Below are 20,741 nucleotides of genomic sequence, written 5' to 3'. Positions count from 1 at the left end.
GTATGATTTTGCGAAGAGAGATAACTATTGACATGTTTATACAAAGATACCACTTGATAGATTTCATATTTTTATTGAAGCAACACAAATAACCAAAAACGACCAATCAGCAAAGGGCTTCATGTTTAATATGGATGTAACCGATTTGCGTTCATACCGGCATGAACATTTAAAAAACGCCATTCAATCCCTTTATGTTGACATTAGTGAAATGTTATCATGGGAAATTAGCATAACATAATATGTATATATGAACACATTGTATTTCGTCAAATGTAATGATTAAAGATGAATTATAAATACAGTACGGATATCATATATTACATCAATGTAGTGCTTAACCATTACAATTATAACGTATATAAGGATAAATACTATTTGACTAGAAATAAATCTTCATTCCAAATGAAACCTACTATACCATTCATATTACAATGCTGCTATGTTTGCTACAGTGTATATAAAGCGCTGAGGTCGCTACACCTACACTTATATGAGATTAACGCGGGCACTACCTGTGTGTTAGAAATCACATGACCGGTACACGCATATTTGTGTAAGCGTTATACATGTTGACAAAATACGTATGTTCTTATTCAATACCAGATCAATTTCTCAGAATTCGCAATAGACAACATCAGATTAATTGAAAATAACACGGCTACGTTTCAATTTTCGAACAAACTATTTAAGGATTCATGTTTTGTATGTGGTGTAGGCAGGTCGTTTATAACTTAGTTTGACGTGTCCTTACATGTCCTTTATAACCTTGGTAGTCGTGTCTTATTGATTAATTAATTAATCAACGTGCAATGTTTTGTTACCAATGTCTATTTTAACATAGAGTGGTAGGTGGACGAAGCCTTTAGAAGTAACATGTATACAGAATTGCTAAGGTGAGTCTGAACGCTTAGATACAGTAGGTCCGGTAGGAAGCAAACTCAAATGATGAGTGTCAGATGAAAAGGGAATGACTCAAACCATTAAGGCAGATAACTCAAACGTAAACCAATGTATTATGAAAAAGTGCAGCATATTACTTTAATATTGACGATTGATAAAAATGGATACTAATGTAATATAGATATTCTCTATAATATATGTATACTTCGAGGTTCATTATATAATGAACATCGACAGCTGCACACTATTACGTCTGACAAACAATCCATATGTATATGTTGCTTTCGCGAGGACTTATCAACGTATTTAGTACTTTTCTTTTCATGGCACTGTCAAATATATTCTATTTCATTCCATGCGTATTCTTTTCAGTGAAGTAATTAAGTATTGGTATTTGTGAATAGGAAAACAAAATATGCAAACTTAAATATTATTTTTTTGACTTTTAACAAATTTCGTCTGAGCGAAGTCGAATCTTAGATTATTACTTGTTAACCTGACCTAATATATGGGGTTAGTATCTCGATATTTCGAGCTATAAAGTCTAATTTTGAATTAGCGAGTCAAACATATACGTGATTTTCTTGAGTTAATATCTTTAAAATTATTGTATCTTGAACTTCAACCTAGAAAACCGCAATATCGAGTATCCTGAAATGTCGCTTGTTTGCGGTAAGAAAAAAAATATTGGAAATATGTTTGTAAGCTTAATTTTCCATGGTTAATATAACACGTAGAGCAGCTGCACCTCCAAATCAATTGTTGGATGGGGTTCTTTGCCGCAAACTTTTCCATCTAAATAGCTTCGCATGAGACTTAACAGGACTGGAAAGGATCGCTGTATTTAGCAACAGAGGAACCCATCCAGTCATAACGAACGCTTCAGAAGACCTTCCCGTTGCAGCCGTGTGTTTGTTCCATTCCACACAAATGTACAGTGTTGGCATATTTCTGTTAATGTCGAACAATCTACTTAATGTTTAGAAATGGACTGAATTTGAATAATGTCATATGCATTTATTTACCCTTAGTTGACGTCACATTGGATGTAGGAAGTGCAAAGACAAACACAGAACTGTTACGTCTAGACAACCATGTCCTTGACCAGCAAGCGGTTTCATTTGGTCATTGTAAGAATTTTGAATAGGTTATTATGAAGCCTAACGACAAAGAACCAAGAAAAAAACACAAAATCCATACTTTTAAATGACATATTCAATTTTTGTTAATGAATTTATAAGATATCAAATTGTCTGACTCGTCATCGCGGAAGAATAAAGTCTAGACGCGGTGCGCAGGCTCAGCTTCGAGTCTACGGCAGCTCGAAGTGGAGAGCTGCTAAATTTCGAGGTTCTACATCTCCTAGAATGTAAAGCTGCGGCATTTGAATGTCGAATTAGACAGGAAACCAGACGTGGCTTTAAAGTACAAAACAATTTGATACGGCGGTTGGTTGTTCGACTGCATTTCATATACGACGGGACCATATCGATCTACGTTTTTCGTTTTGTACCGGGGGTTGATACATGACAAACAAGCAGAATGGGTAGCTGGATGGAGAGTTTCTAGGGCAGTACATGACTTGTCACTTGACTTGTAACCGAGAGCTGGTAACATTTTGCTGATTGATCGTTTTTGGTTGTTTAAACAATTTTTTTGTGTTGCTTCAATAAAAGTGCAAAATCTCATCAAGTGGTATCTTCTTTGTTTAAACATGTCAATAGTTATCTCCCTTTAAAAAATTCATACGCAGAGGCAATGTTAATCTGTTCAAATTCATCGGCAAATGAAACAAGTTACATTTGGTAGTTGCATTGTGTCCGACTTGAGTAGGAATTGAAATATTTTTTTCAATTAATGGCAAACTATCCTCTGAGAAGTCGAATTTTTTCTTAATTAAACTGTTATTTTTCTGAGCTATGATCGGTCAAAGCTACCAATTTAACACAATATGTGATGTTAGGTGATGTTTTGGGTTTGGAACAATTTCATATATATATCAATGTTTTCACCTTTGAATGAAGGAAGATATTATTTTAACTCAACATAGCGATATTTGTTATGTAAACAAATACTCATTTCTTAACCATTCTTTATAGACTTAACGCTTGATATAAAAAACATCTCCTTTGAATTATTTTTTTTGAATTTTATTATGGATAAAAAAAACCGTGTTTTTCTCCTAAAACAGTCACAAAAATGGAAAATTCGTGTGCTTCTTTTTCTGTCCCTTTAGTATTTTCAGTGTTTTTTTGCACCTTCTCGGGGTCAAAAATCAAATATGCTTCATTTACACTAAATCTAAAAAAAATACCAATTAGGAATAATCTTCAACTTTGTTGCCTATTATTGTTTCATATTGACCATGATAAGCTTGTACTGCAAAAATGAACTTGCTACAATTAAAAATGTTTGTTTACAAAATTGAGTGTGTTATACACAGCAATACAGACATATTGTGGTGAATGGACAATATACATGTAATTATTCATTTGATTTCAATTGTGAAGCAGCAATAAAAACATTGGAAAAATTATTCAGTTTCTCCTTTTTTTAACTGAATGAGAGTTCACTAATTTAAATATAGAAGGTCTATTTCTGTAATAACTTTCAATGTATTGTGTTCTTAATTCTCTGACAAACAAGAATAAGATGTAATTCGTCCTCTATATCGTATATAGTCTTTCATTTCGAGATTATTTCTCATATCTGCCTCTTTCTATACGAAGGTCGTGTACATTTCGGAATGGTTAAAAAACAAGATTAAGATTTGCCACTTTTACGGAAGTTTATCACGGCTGCCTATATACGACGAACCGTGCTAAAATAATGATATGATTACCATCAACAAAACCACTCAGATAGCATACTGATTATAAACATTTACCGTACAACTCAGTCACAATAACGTCGCTATGTAGCATACCTTACCGAGTTCTTGCTTACATAAATACGATATTGGTGTCGCTAATATTTCCTTGTCGTTGCCTCGCCTGTTAAGCCTCGCCTGTAAACAGCTCTTAACTCTAAGTTAATCTGCAGGTGACTCAGTACCTTTTCACGTACCCATGGTTCTACTAGCAGTCAAAAAACTCACCCACGTCGCTGATACAGTATAACCCTACACAATTAGTGAAAAATGAATAAAATACACAGAAAAACCAAGACTATGTATACTGCATCGCTTCGACTTTACCCGCGATAAGAAGTTAAACTTTTTCCGAGCATGCGCAGAAAAAAACCCCGAAACTGTGCATAAACTGTGCTAAAAAAAGCTGAATTAAAATTAGAGAGGTGCAATGTTCATACTTGAACTTGTTCTTCGAATATTAATGGCATTACTTTTATCATTCAGAATATTCTGTTCATGCCTAAAACCCTCACATGTTGCACTCTTGTCACTCAATAATTGTCCAAAGGCATGAAAATGTACATTTTAATGCATGTTTAAATGCCAACAATTCGGTTACAGATGTATAACGTCATCTTCTGGAGAGAGAGAGAGAGAGAGAGAGAGAGAGAGAGAGAGAGAGATTTAAGTGTCAATTGTATCCCTTCCTTCATTGAATAATATATAAAATGTTAATATCTAGTTAAGGCAATTGTCAGGTAAGTTGCTACCTATCGAATATTCTACGAAGACACTCTTAGCCATAACGTTAGTTTTCTGTTTGCTATAACATATTAATCTTAAACCGGTAAAATATATCTGGTGTTTATTAAGGATTAACTTCAACATAGTTCTCATGTTATGGAGATATAACACACAAAAAACGGAGAGTACTCTAAATAAACCGCAAAGCGGTTTATGATGAGAGTACACTCCGTTTTTCTGTGTTATAGCTCCATAACATGAAAAATATATTCAAGTTAATCCTTATAATTTAATCCACTATACACATTCCCTGTGGGAATCCACTTTTATTGGTGGACTCTTTTCTCTTACAAATTATTACGCTGCTTCATAAGCCAATCAAAATCGACGTTACAAACGGCGACGTCATAATTAAATGTACTTCGGTTTAACGTTACATTAGGGAAACAGGCTTGTTAATGTATATATATGAAGTAGATTTGACAGATTTGAGTATTTTGTTTGGCATTGACCTACTGTTTTGACAGATGGGAGTATTTTGACAAAGGAAATATGATACCACATTAGCATCTCATCTGACAAACACATTAAATCAATAACTATTTTATGTAGATAACATGGATAATAAGTACACAAACAGTGACGGTATATCATCATTATGTTCCATTTCAGATCATGTCTTCAAAAGCTATACTAGTTATACTAAACATCTAGTGTCTAATCAAATCTGATCTAATTTTACACGTTTAAGGTACACTACATCCTTAGCTAAGTATGAGTTCCAGGTACATCCTTGGTCGTTAATGATACTTGTTAGATAGTGTAGTAGATGTTAAAGATGACATCATCCTGATTCATTAAAATCAGATTTTGAGATTTTTCGAAATAAACGGGGTTTTTTTTGTCTGTTGATCTGATATTATTTATACTTGCTGGTCACTGGTATTAGCCGGCTAACATAAAAGTATAATGATTAATTAGCAACACTATGCTATCAATTCTGTAAAGTGATTTTCAGGAACATTTGGGATCATGCATAGGGTGGGACTATCACTGACCTGTCCGTGATTTAGTCAGTGATCAACTGATAAACAGATGTTTAAAGAAAAGCATGTAATGATGTGAGCAAAACTCAAATATAATCTAATTTCTACGTCATTTGTTTTCTCGATTTGCTATAGGGTCATCACTTTCGCAGACACAGTAAAGCTATTCACCTTGATGATGGTAGTGATAGTGATAGTGATGCATTGATATTTAATTGATATTTAATCATTGAAAGAGAAGTTAATGTATCGAATGATAAGATCGACATTTATTACTTTTTATTGGATTAAAGGCACGATATATGCAATAATGAATTGGTCTATTAATAAATAGTTTGCACAATGATAACTGTTTTCAAATTATATGTAATGTTTGTGTAGTGATGATAAATCAGGTATACATATTTTGCTTTTGCTTTTTTTTTTATTCAAGAACAATATATTGTAGCAATAATAAAACAAAATTGTAAAAAAACAAAAAATCGACAGTTGGTATCGTTTTAGTAAATGATGTAGACAAACGGTCATGTTTTGTACAACATATGGTAACTACAATGTTATCAGAACTAGGAAACAAAAACAACTCTAATACTGCAGACAGTCAGAGGACGGGTAATGTGTCTACCCATTCCATCCCTTAGTGGATGTTAAAATGGGATCATAAAGATGTCACAGCTAGTCGCCACTCGTCTCTGTTCATCCATTCACCCTCCAACCTAACCCAGACGGATACTTTGATTTTCCTGACTTTTCTTTTGTCCTCCCTTTCAGGCACTTTAGAGTTGTGCCAGTCTAAGATGTGGTTGTGTGTGTAAGCATGGTCTGTCATGGCTGGTTTATTGTACTTCCGATCTTCTTCAGGGCTATATTCCCTGCGTTAGATGACAGATATTTCAGAAGGTATTGGACAATCGTAACATCTCTCTACACTCCAGAGCTAATTAACTCAGATGATAAATCTGTAAGTAACACAACACTTTCGTCTCATGCTGCAAGATATTCCCGCCCTTTAGCAAACAACACAATGATAAATAGTTGCCACATAAGACGTCAAGCTTTTCCGTCGGTTAGAGGTTTGTCTCGAAACCTAAGAATCGTCAATCATCATTTGAGAAATGTATTTAATTTGATTCATTATCCAACAAGCCTGATTCATTTACAAGAAGCAAACGTGATCCGAGATAAGTCGATAACAGTAATTAAATTTGCATTATGATACCTTACCTATTAAATTCCAACAATTTTGTATGGGTTTTAAAAACATGCTTATTCAGTGCGCTAATTTAGGTCCATTCACGTTCGATCAAGATTGCTTTTGATTTGATGTGCTCCGTAATTTTCTGTTAATGATTGTCTTCAAAATCGTACAGATAGTTTTTATATAAAAATATCGTGATGTAGGAAATGAGAGATGTTGCCACATCAAGGCAGGTCGTTAATAAAACATAATTTCTAGGTGAAAGGTGAAATGGAGTATCTAGGTCTCAATCCGTCATAATTCAAATCAATAATTACCGGTTGAAACTTACCACAGCCAGCTGGTGCCAATTTTTAGTTGATAAACAAGTTACGTAATAACCTGTGAGTCATGTTTGGTAGGAACCTATACAATCAAAATCGTTACGGCGTCAACAAGTCGTGATCAAAAAGAACACGCCTACACACCGAACGGTTGTTTTAGCGTCTCACTCACTGTGTCTGGCTCGTCGATTGGTCAAAAGAACGTTTGAGGTCGGTGTCGTCCTTGATTTCAGAAGCAGTGTACAACATTGTATCTTTTTCGGAGACCTGTTGTTTGCGCGCTTTGTCAACTTACGATTACGCATACACGTATATGGAAATGTAAAATTTACATTGCATGTACATGTTTCAAACCATGTGTCATGACTTGAATGTTTCGTTTGTTGTGTACTTATCCACAATTTCACCATTTCGGATGGAAATACCTATTGTTATTGTTATGTTTTTTCTTCTTCTTATTATTATTAGGGATTTCCATTTCGGATGGAAATACCTATTGTTATTGTTATGTTTTTTCTTTTTCTTATTATTATTAGGGATTTCCGTGACCTTGACCTTTGGAGTTACGATCATGCTTTTGTTCGGGTATCGTGAGGTCGTTGTCCGTTATCACATACCAAAATATGAACGTTATAAACGTGTTCGTTCTTGAGATAAAGTGTTTACAATATCTGTGGAAATAAGAATAATAATAATAAAAAGAGGAAAAAACATCACAATAACAAAAGGTATTTCCATCCGAAATGGAAATCCCTAATAATAATAATACTACTAATAAAAAAACATAACAATATCAATTGGTATTTCCATCCGAAATGGAAATCCCTAATAATAATAACAAAAACCATAACAATAACAATAGGTATTTCCATCCAAAATGGAAATCCCTAATAATAGTAAGAAGAAAAAACATAATAATATCAACAGGTATTTCCATCCGAAATGGAAATCCCTAATAATAATAAGAAGAAAAAACATAACAATAACAAAAGGTATTTCCATCCGAAATGGAAATCCCTAATAATAATAATAAGAAAAAACATAACAATATCAATAGGTATTTCCATCCGAAATGAAAATCCTTAATAATTTTAAGAAAAATCATAACAATAACAATAGGTATTTCCATCCGAAATGGAAATCTCAAATAATAATAATAAGAAGAAAAAACCCACAATAACAATAGGTATTAACATCCGAAACATATACGTCATGACACATGGTTTGAAACATGTACATGCAATGTAAATTTTATATTTCCCTATACGTGTATGCGTAATCGTAAGTTGACAATGCGCGCAAACAACAGGTCTCCGAAAAAGATACAATGTTGTACACTGCTTCTGAAATCAAGGACGACACCGACCTCAAACGTTTTATTGACCAATCGACGAGCCAGATGCAATGAGTGACACGCTGAAACAACCGTCCGGTTTGTGGGCGTGTTCTTTTTGAACACAGCTTGTTGACGCCGTATCGATTTTGATTGTATAATACATCGAACAATTGGTAGTTCACACATTCTACTTACAGATCGACTGCTGAAGTCTGATCCACCGTTTTGTTGTAAGTTCTTATTTAGTGCCTCGTCAGTTCCTAGCGGCTGTTTTCCTATCGAAGTTGAATCCTGATTCAGTCGGTATGTATTGCTACTATGGTTAAGTCCGGAGTGTGACGCTGCAAAATTACATCTTGGTATTTTTGACCCTGTGCTGTGTGGGAAAATTTGTCTCCGTGAAGTTATAGTATTGAATACCTTTGTACCTGTGTATTAATATTGTGGTATTTGTGTACCTGTGTAATGATACTCTGGTATTTTTGTACCGGTGTATTGATACTTTGATATTTGTGTACCTGTGTATTAATACTGTGGTATTTGTGTACCTGTGTATTGATACTATGGTATGTTTATACCTGTGTATTGATACTGTGGTATTTTTGTACCTGTGTATTGATACTGTGGTATGTTTGAACCTGTGTATTGATACTGTGGTGTTCGTGTACCTGTGAATTGATACTGTGGTATTTTTGAACCCGTGTATTGATACCGTGGGATGTTTGTCCCTGTGTATTGATACTGTGGTATTTTTGTACCTGTGTATTGATACTGTGGTATTTTTGAACCTTTGTATTGATACTGTGGTGTTTGTGTACTTGTGTATTGATACTGTGGTATGTTTATACCTATGTATTGATACCTTGGGACGTTTGTCCCTGTGTATTGATACTGTGGTATTTTTGAACCTGTGTATTGATACTGTGGTATTTTTGAACCCGTGTATTGATACCTTGGGACGTTTGTCCCTGTGTATTGATACTGTGGTATTTTTGAACCTTTGTATTGATACTGTGGTGTTTGTGTACTTGTGTATTGATACTGTGGCATGTTTATACCTATGTATTGATACCTTGGGACGTTTGTCCCTGTGTATTGATACCGTGGGACGTTTGTCCCTGTGTATTGATACTGTTTTTGTTTCGTTAGCACCATAGGGAAAAAAGATATATATATATCGCATGAAAAAGTTAGCTTGATAATATAACAGAAATGCTCAACATGCACTCGCCAAGTATTTGAAAATAAAACCAGAATATCAAAACAATCAAACACTGCAAATTGATACATCATTTGAATATCATTGTAATAAATCAAGAAAAGCGATCAACATTCAATTGACATGTTTGACATGAATAGTAGATCTGAATAGGCATTAAAATTCAACTGTCAGAGGTATGGTGAATCCATGAATCTGAATACAATTCAAACAATATTTAATCAATAAATTCAAGGCACATGATTATGAGTTCTAGTTAAATCAATAATTTGGAATAAAATTCAACTAGTATACAAATAGTCATACTAGAAATGTCATTAACCTTTCTTTAACAGTGTCAAACGCTGTCTGTTGAGCCTCAACCCATGTCCACTCAACCTTCTGTGCGCTTTTTGACTTTTTAGACTTAGCAACACTAGCATTTTTAGACTTTTCAGTCTGTCTTACTAGACCTACTTGCTTTCTTTGTGTAGTCATGACCTTGTAGAAGAAAGTTAAGTGGTTTGACTATTTTTGCATAGTCTTTTACAAACCGCCGATAGTATCCGTTAAATCACAAAAACTGACGCAGCTCTTCACCTAATGCTGGCCAAGTTTTGACAGCAGACACTTTGTCGGGGTCGGTAGCTATACCTTCTTCTGACACGACATGTCCGAGATACGTAACTTTGGATTTGAGGAACTCGCATTTTGATGGTTTGAGTTTCAAGCCGTGTTGGACGAGTTTGGCGGGTACTGATTCTAGTCTGTCCAGGTGTTCGTCAAAGGTACGGGAAAATATGAGAATTTCATCTAAAATGATGAGGCGTTCCCTCAAATGCATATCCCCCATGCACTTTTCCATCAAGCGTTGGAAAGTAGCTGGAGCACAAGTAAGGCCAAAACCCATTCTATTGGGTCCCAGAGTCCCAGGTTACCAACCGAGAATGCAGTTTTCTCCTTATCTGACTCGTCAACCTCTACTTTCCAAAACCTGATCGCAGTCTAACTTTGAAAAATAATGGGAACCATTTATGGTATCAACCGTATCATCAAAGCGAGGGAGCATATATGTATCTTTTCTGGTACGTAAATTAAGCACCCGATAGTCGATGCAGAATATAAGGCTTCCATCTTTGTTTCGTACAAGTTCAATATTTAAAGAGAAAGGACTGTTAGACTATCTCATCACACCAGCTTGGAACATTTCCTTGACATGTTGACGAACCTCCTCATACATGCCAGGTAGTTTCTTGCGATATAGCTGTTTGAAGGGCCGTTCGTCAAGAAGGTCAATCTTATGTTTGACAAGATCAGTTTTAACCAAATCAAACTGATTTTTGGAAAATGCGTGTTTCCAATTTCCTAAGACTTGTCGGACACGTAACAGTTGCTCCTCGGTGATATTGGTTTGATCTATATGTACACCAAGTTCCTCAGGTAAAGATAACTTTTCCTCTCGTACTGTAGGAAGCTCAGAAGCTAGATTATCTACTACCTTAACTTGGTTGACTGTACAAAATATTGACCTTGATTTAAGAATAATAGGTTTAGCTGAGGTGTTACACAGCTTAACTGGTACTTTAACTGTAGTTAAATTTTGTTTCACTTTAACCACACGAGGACAAACTGTATACTGGAGAACAGAATTTCCAAATTTCTCCGTGACTTGATCAGTGATATCGGGTTCTAACCCGCGGGCTATACCATTCAGTACAGCAGTGGCATAGGGAGCAATGGTGGTGGGTTTTTTATTCCTAACATTCTCACTGTGTATGAGCAGGAGACACTGTCAACCGCAGCCTTCCACTCCTGAGGTATATTTGAATTCTCATGAGTTTTGTCTTTCACCAATCGAATAACATTGGTGCCCAATATAGCAAGGCTAGTAATATTGTACTCAGTATCGGGCACAACCAGCATGAGAATATCAAAGACTTTTGACATGAAAGGAATCTTGACTTCACACTCACTATAACCCAAGTAGTTCAGAGTAGATCCATTGGCCACTGTAATTTTAAATCCAAGAGTGTCTAAGTCCTGAAGGGTTGGTCTATTAGGTAGACTTTCATAAAATGCCTTTGAAAGGGTCGAAATCATAGAACCACTGTCTATTAATGCCTTGACCTTTTGACCTGCAACCAAAACTTCACTTTCATTCGAGACCCCTAGTAGTCTATGTAGGATATCATTAACATGACTTTGGCCTTTTGACAGATGTTCAGCCCCCGCTCGGCCACTAGCAGAGACTGGCCTTAGTTTGGGTGATCTTTTTCATCCTTCTTACTCTTTTTATTATTCCAGTTACGAGACTTATTAAATCCCTTGTGTCCTTGACCTGACTTCTGACCCGAAATTTGTTTTTCGCTGGAAGAATTCGAACCAAGTTTGTTTAAGATCTTGTCTAACTTATTCTCTATCTGAGAACTAAGTTTTTCCTTAAGATCATTAAGTTTCTTATCAAACTTTTTCTCTAAATTGTCTGAAGAAATAACCTGCTGGTCAGATTCAACAATGACTACATGCTGGTGTCCATTTTTACTTTGTTTAGGCCCTGTTGTAGTGTTGGTAGAAGAGATGTGTAGCTCTCTCTCTACTATCCGGATTTCCCTTAGCAGCTCATCAAAGCTGGTTATGGTGTCATACATTGACGAGTTTGACTTTTAAGTTTGTCAGAACTCAGGGAAGTCCAAAACTTGTGTCGCATTAAATCCTTTTAGCTGACTTATGCAGGGAACCATTCTCGACGACTGTTTCCAGTAAGGATTCAAGTCTACAGCCAAATGTAGTGCCTGATTCATTGTGTTTCTGCGCCGAGATAAAAAAAAAATCTCCAGCATTAACATGCCATGCGTCGTGAAAGTCAGCTTAGAAGATTAAATTGCTGCACGTGCCTCATTACTTATGTACAGTAGATGGTACCTACTCATGAATAGTTAATTTTGTACAGATTGTTAAAAGTACTTGGGGAGAATTTCATAGATAGTCTGGGAGTTTGGAGTTTGGAGTCTAGAGTGTAGAGTCGGTATTCGAGGTTCGAGAATGTGAGCCTCTGGAGAGAGCGGCCAGGAAAGGTGGGGCCTGTGATGGCCCGGGCACAGCACTTGGTGTGCTTTAGAACTATGTGTTTGATGTTGTAACTCTACATAATCTGTGTGCAGGTAGATTTGGTGTCGTGTTCAAGAACTGTTGTTAAAAAGGGCCTACACTTGGACTCTGACTGTCGCGACCACAACGTGAAGTGAATAAAATACTACAGCCATTCCGGTATGATCGTATCCAAACTCCGAACGGTAGATCTTTGCAACATTTCTTTGAAACTCGGGATGCTACCATGTTTGTGTACGTAACAGAAGCCGTTTCCCCTCAGGTACAGCAGTTGACCTGACCCAATGTGTATACATTATGTAGCTTGGACCAAATGCACCATGTAATTTAGGGTTTAGGCTATATTTTACTTTTTTTCTGTGATCATTGACACAGTCAGTCGTGCCGACTTTATGGTTAAAGAGACCACTCATAACGATTTGTAAACCTGCGATTTATTTCCGTCAAAATATCATTTTGATAGTTTTCATATGAACAGTTACATATAGATAAATATATGCATTCCTGATTCTCTTTTGTTTTCCAGAAGATGAGTGCCAGAGCCATATTCTGTCTACAGCTGCTTTTTGTGTTATGTACGATGTTCTTTAGCAGGAGTGAAGTTGAATCACCTGTGCTAACCTCGAGTGTCAAGGTAATGTATACAAACAACTTCTAATCTGTCGAATTTTTATTCTCAATATTCATACACTATATCATTTATGGCAGTAAGTACAAAACAAACAAGAAACGAGAATACTGAAGTGTCTACAAAATAGTACTTCAAATTCAAAGCCAACTAGCTAAAAATATAAACAAAGGAAAGAATTACATGGAGGCCAGGAAAAGGGACAATGAATATAGGAATAGGTTAAGCGTTTTCGACTTCCTCTGTGGTCCCTGCAGGTAGGGCGCAATAATTGTACCTGCTGCCCCATTGCATGATCGTAAGAGGCGACTAAATTTGGGATCACTTTTGGCCTTTAGTTGAGCATTCGCCCCTGTTAGGAAGGGTTCTGTCCCCCGGTCGAGACATACCAGAGTCTGTTAAAATGGTAGTTTCTACTCCTGCTTAACGCTCAGCAATTTAGGAGTGGGACGACTGGTTCGCCCGTTGTCAGTATAATATGACCGGGTGGGGTGTCCTGCTAGGTGTCTTCGGCAGTATATTTCAGTGAGGTAGCACTATAAAGTCGGCATCAGTTCTGCGCTATCACAGGGAGACACACACGAACATATCGCAGCCTCCCAAAACTCACACACGCATACACTACACGCAGGCATCTTGCACACAAGGGAGGCCGTCCTTAAATGACCATAGCTGTTGATAGGACGTTAAACAATACTAAACCAAACCAAACCACTTTCTCTATGACACTCGCCATGTAAATCTAAGTCAAATTCAAGTAATACCACGTTCCCGTAGTGAAAACGCGGCAGTGACAACAAAACAACGCGGCACTTTATGAGAATAACCAAATCGTAGGCCTTCTTGTAACACAGCGAAATAGCATATATCAAAATGAGATAATGATGTCGAGCATGAAATTTGTCCATAGACTTCGGCAACGTGTATCTTTAGAAACGTTTAGGGATGTTACAAACAAGCAAGGGAAAGCGCCAAATAGGAAAATCGCAGTCGTCCCGATCATCGTTCAACTTATTAGTAAGCTGTCTCTGTTGGTTATGAAATAAAAAGAGCTGTAGGAGAACAGCATAGCTCGTCTATTAAAATCATTTTTGTAAAAAGTGCTTATAGTAATTTGGCCATTACATGATGTCCCATCTTAGATAATAGATCAGGAAACTAGAACTAAATTGTCGATGGCAGACTCCCGCTATCCCCCCATTGTGTATCGCGAAATGATCCGTTTTGTTACATTTAGTTCGCATCTTGTGCTCATGTATAACGGACTGGTACTTTTTGTAAAGACATTCAGTTCTTATCTCGTCCTTGTGTTTTACAAACTGAAACTTTTTGTAACGACATTCAGTTCTTATCTCGTCCTTGTATATTACAAACTGAAAGTTACTGTAACGACATTCAGTTCCTATATCGTCCTTGTGTATTACAAACTGAAGCTTTTTGTAACGACATTCAGTTCCTATATCGTCCTTGTGTTTTACAAACTGAAACTTTTTGTAACGACATTCAGTTCCCATCTCGTCCTTGTGTATTACAAACTGAAACCTTTTGTAACGACATTCAGTTCCTATCTCGTCCTTGTGTTTTACAAACTGAAGCTTTTTGTAAGACATTCAGTTCCCATCTCGTCCATGTGTATTACAAACTGAAACTTTTTTGTAACGACATCCAGTTCTTATCTCGTCCTTGTATATTACAAACTGAAACTTTTAGTAACGACATTCAGTTCTTATCTCGTCCTTGTGTTTTACAAACCATTTAGTTCTTATCTCGTCCTTGTGTATTACAAACTGAAACTTTTTGTAACGACATTCAGTTCTTATCTCGTCCTTGTGTATAACAAACTGAAACTTTTAATACCGACATTCAGTTCTTATCTCGTCCTTGTGTATTACAAACTGAAAGTTACTGTAACGACATTCAGTTCCTATTGGCCATGTTTTTTGATGGTGTGGTATTTTATTTTCAACCCCGTTATTACGGATGTTTTTCTTGAGTATTTAATACTTTATTTAGCGACTTTTAGTTCAGATATCGTCCTTGCGTATTGACAATGTAGTATTGTTTTTAACGACATTAAATGTGTGTTGGCCGCCTGTTTGGATCTTATCTTGTATCTTAGCAATCAGAATGTTACTTAGTCTTTGATTTTATTTACAGAAAAATGGTTTGGACAATTTGGGGAGTTTACGATCAAAACATGTGACAAAATTGGAGGAAAGACAACGCAACGCTGGAGTGAAACACATTTTGTATAACATGCTACATCTAACAGATGTTGGAAAAAGGCATTGATCAATCTCTTTATATCTATTTCTTATTACGGGAGAAGTCAATTGATAAGTTGGAAAAACTTACCGACTAATCCCTTTGTCAATATGTTGTCAATAAAATATGTTTAAACTATTCCTTGTTTGTGTTCCACAAGTTTAACGTTAGTGTGAACAGGTATTTTATCAGATTTATTAAAACAAAATTCAAAACAAATTTAATTTTCTTGAACGATCTATCATGATATTCGGAGCAAACTCTGATACCAAATCAACATCGAAGGTTGAAAAATCAGATGTTGCTGTCAAGAAAGGGAAAGTTCACGATCTGAATTCGTCACACTTACGGTTCAGCCTGGTATCAAGTCATCCCTGTTGGTTATGTCGTAAGTGTAAGTGAAGATCGTGGTAAGCGGCTGGCGAAGAAGACTTCAGAATACATATTTGTTTTAATAATGAAATGGTCGGAGTGGTCCGTAAATTTCTAGTCGGCTTAAGGCAGCATATCGTAGATAAATTTGAAAGTGAAATTAGAGCGTGCCAAAGTGTACTTGTGCGATCTGAAGTTCAAGCCTTTCCTAACCTAGACACCGGATGAAAGCGAAAACATCTTGACACAAAGTATCCAAAATTTACGACAAAAAAATGGAATTAGGAAATGACAAGTTCAAGTAATGCGGTTAATAAAATGAAGTGAATCGAAAGTTGTACGCCGGGCTCGAGACCGAAGGGTTGCGGGTTCGTGTCACGTCACGGCACTGTGTTGTATCATTGAGCAAGATACTTTACTCCGCTTGATCCAGTCTACCCAGCTGTATATGAGTACGTGGTTGGGCAGTGCATGAGTTGCAGAATGCTAGCTGTGAGCGCCGAAAAGGCAGCACCAACTGTATGCTCCCTAGGGAGTTGAGAAAGATATTGGCTGGTTGCAAAGGCCCTATAACCACGGATAATAATTTGTGAACCGCTTTGAGACGACCTACAGGTTGTGATTAAGAGGTATATTATAAACACTGCTTTGTCAAGCATGGCAATGTTAATCACTATAAACCCCGTTCGAAGAGAATAGCAGTAGAATGGCTAGAGTAAAGAGAGTTAAATAATTCAATAAGAAGACTGTGCTATAAGTTTTATTTCATTGCTTACATAGACTACGAAAAGAGAAAATGAATCAAGTAGTGATGCCATATATACAATAAGAAACATCTATAAATTATTTATAAAAAAAAATTTTATTTGATAATTGTACCAAAACAATGACCATACACATTAGAATAAAAACCTATTTAGGAATTAAGCATGTCGGTGTCCAATAGGTCAATGTATTGTTGCCCTCGTAACACCAACTGAAAAATTAAATTCTGCATATTAATGCGTGAATATTATATTAACATTTAGCCGGGCAGATAGCCGCACTCTTTCATATCATTCCATTTCTTGATGATCAGTGTCATACTATTTCCCAGTCTTTAATTAATGAGAAGTACATGGATGGTTTGGATTACATTAAATATCGGATTTTTAATACCATTACTCGACATTGAACGGTGACGTTTTTACATAGAATTCTATGTTAAGTCACCATTTTAAAAATATTTTTGCTGACTTCGTTTTTCGTCCTTCTCCATGTTTTATATAATAATATTGATGAAATACAATCTACATCACATTTCATAACAATCGTTGAGTCACCACAAAATTATTAAAATTAATTTACAAATAAGAAATTACATTTTCATGTCAAAAATGCGTAAATGAAATATGTTTCTTTTACAACCATTATTAGAAACGGCTCTAACGTCCATTCAGTTGTTGTTGTTGACATCAGGGCTTATTACGACATCAGCAAGTATAATAATCAGTATTGGTTGGGGAGCGATGGAGAGAGTGTTTGATTAAACACTCGTTCTAGGATAAAAAAAAATTGAAAAATGTGTTTGAACTTAAGTGACAAAAAGCTGGACATAATGGCAGAAAACCCCACTAATATCAAGGGAATTGTTATGTAGGGAAATCTAGAAGGCGGTCAAAAGGCTAAAGTTTCTCATTTGGATATTAGTTATAAGTGCAAAAGAGCAAAATGTTAAAGATTACTACATAATGACAAATATGAAGTGTGTGCATTCGAGTACAAAAACAAAAAACAAAAAAGTGAAAAAAAATGTTTGCACTTGACATCGAGGTTCTAATCAGTGGCATAAACCTTTAGGTACAAAAAAAAAACACTTTTTTTACACGGAAGTGAAACAAGTCGTTTGTGTATTTAACTACCAAAATAATCCTTTTTTCCACTAAAGTGCAAAATCTTGACATAATGGCAAACACTTTTTGTCAGCATGTAGGCCTAGACTTTTACATTTTGTTTTAAGACTAGAATACATAGATTTGTACAGCGCATACCATTACGCAAATTAAACTCTTGAAAAAAAGGCAAATACTTATATGAATTGATGGGAAAATCTTAGTCGAGATATGAGTAGTATTTCCTTCCGGAAAGTTCAAGCGATCACGGCTTTCAATGGGTAAAAAATAGTGTTCTTAAACTGAACGTATTTAACATTTTAGCCACGTGGGCTTCAACACGAAAAGAAATCCTTCGGATTGGCTCTACTACCTAGCCCAGGTCTTTCCTATTTTTCTCAAGGTACAAGACACAAGATACAAGATACAAGACACAAAATACAAGACACAAGATACAAGATATAAGATACAAGACACAAAATACAAGACACAAGATACAAGATACAAGACACAAGATACAAGATACAAGATACAAGACACAAAATACAAGATACAAGACACAAGATACAAGATACAAGACACAAAATACAAGATACAAGATTCAAGACACAAAATACAAGACACAAGATACAAGATACAAGATATAAGACACAAAATACAAGACACAAGATACAAGACACAAGATACAAGATACAAGACACAAAATACAAGATACAAGACACAAGATACAAGATACAAGATACAAGACACAAAATACAAGACACAAGATACAAGATACAAGATACAAGACACAAAATACAAGACACAAGATACAAGATACAAGACACAAGATACAAGATACAAGACACAAAATACAAGATACAAGATACAAGACACAAAATACAAGATACAAGATTAAAGACACAAAATACAAGACACAAGATACAAGATACAAGACACAAAATACAAGATACAAGATTCTAGACACAAAATACAAGATACAAGATACAAGAATATTTATGTCAGCTTGGATAATTAATGTTCAGAGACTGAAGCTTGTTTTGTTGCACTATTTAACGTCACAAAAAAACCAACTAAGATTAAAATGTGGTTAAAGGTCATTTTATTAATGACAAATAGAAATTGTGACATTTTAAGTTCACAATTTTTGAAGACGAGATGAATAATAAACCAATATGAAGTACAATGACTTCTATTAGTAATGTTGCAACAAAGATGGGATACAGAAATTGACCAAATCGTTTTAGTACATGTAGGTAATACATAATACAACACAATATATATGTAGACATGTTAACAGTGATATAGCTAAAGCTGTTGCATTCGGAAATAAATTGAATTGAATTGTAAAGGCTCAAAGCTAGACAACGTAATTATAAGTATTGGTTATATCATAGGAACCGAGCAATATGTTAGTTATTGTACGAGAGGGGCGGAGCTACTTCTCGAGCGCGTAGCGCGAGAGATGTAAGCTCCGCCCCTCGAGTACGATAACTGACATATTGCGAGGCCTATGATGTAACCGACTTGTCGCATAAAGTTCCACGTAAAAAATTTAAGAGAACATTTGAACATTTGATAATGTTCAGAACTGGTCACAGGAGCACAGCAGTTCAAGCTTCAAGAGACTGTGTGCTGCACCGCTGTTAGAAGTGAGCAAATTATTGGAAACTCCGAAGGAGAAAATGGCAAAAATTGAGGGCGCTACATGTAAAAATGGTAATTCAGATACTAAGCCTACTAATGTGAATATTAACATGCCTACAGAAAAGGACCATGTTCCATTTGCTGTATTTCTAATATGTCCAGAAATGTGTTTCACAATTGCCACGTGTCTTTTAATTACGAGACCGACTGGTACCAGTTTATGCTAAGACTTTAACTTACAAAACGGAAAAAAGATCGACCGTGGAACCTGTCTGTAAAGGCGAAATTTGTTGAATTGTTTGCAACAATGTTGCTTTATAAAATGTGTTTGAACTTCCTGTATTTGTATTTTTATTTATTTCCCACGGTGTCAATATCCTATTAACATCACTAATTGGCCACTGTACACTTTCATTGGCTGACCAATGAGAATGGAGAATTCTATTGTATTCAGTATAGGGGAGGAGCCTCACTAATACCATATGGTATTAGTAAAACTGTGTAAAATAAGTTGGTTATACCATAGCTAGATCAAAGGGAAAGTGACACGTCTATGCGACAAGGAAATTAGAAGCACGGATTTAGTTCTAATCTAATTCCGTGTTAGAAGGGAGGGATGGTGGGTTTTAATAGAGTTGAGATGTCCAGCTGGATAGGGGAAATTACTTCATCAAACAAAATTATCCCAAAGGAGGCTGCTACAGTGAATCTACAAGTGAGGAAGGGGCCGCCTCTGTGTCCAGACCCCAGTAGTGCGCGCCGCGCTGATTGGTACAGAAGGGAGAAATGCGTGACGCTGATTGGTCAAGCAGATTACTCACACAAAGGTCACATGTAGATCACGCATCCACTAGCCCCTAAGGGTCCAGGCATAGTATATATGACAATGACAAGTTTTTATTCTCGCAAACTTGTTACAGTGTACAGAATTATATACATATATATATAGTACAGTTTACATATAAATCATGGTGTTAATGGACATTGTTAATTCGCTCAATTATGTGCTTAAGGAATTTCATAAGTGAAATTAATTCTTCATTATTGACATAATTAAATAATGTAATAAACTTGAAAGTACTAGGACTTTCAGAATAATATCTCGACATAAATTTTCTTCTGTTTTGCATTATCTGGTGGTCATTAAAATTAAACAAATAATGATATTCGTCTCCAAAAGAAAATCACCCTTAGTTCACGTGATAGTTTAAAAATAGCAATGACGCGATGGGCATTCATGATCTAACTGCT

At 35.8% G+C, this 20,741-nt stretch overlaps 1 long non-coding RNA gene across 2 annotated transcripts; it reads left to right on the top strand.

Moving 5' to 3' along the window:
* The first annotated feature begins 23 nt into the window (after nt 1-23).
* Nucleotides 24-15,699, top strand: LOC110465028. Of its 2 annotated transcripts, none has more exons than XR_002464571.1 (3): nt 24-896; nt 13,234-13,341; nt 15,493-15,699. It is a non-coding gene; the product is annotated as an uncharacterized LOC110465028 (long non-coding RNA). The 2 variants fall into 2 exon arrangements; XR_002464572.1 differs by lacking the exon at nt 24-896 and adding an exon at nt 8,607-8,704.
* Nucleotides 15,700-20,741: the final 5,042 nt, after the last annotated feature.

Source organism: Mizuhopecten yessoensis, unplaced genomic scaffold (assembly GCF_002113885.1).
Source record: "Mizuhopecten yessoensis strain PY_sf001 unplaced genomic scaffold, ASM211388v2 scaffold11047, whole genome shotgun sequence".
In the NCBI taxonomy this organism is placed as follows: Eukaryota; Metazoa; Mollusca; class Bivalvia; order Pectinida; family Pectinidae; genus Mizuhopecten; species Mizuhopecten yessoensis.
This window is presented reverse-complemented; position numbering and strand designations above follow the sequence as displayed.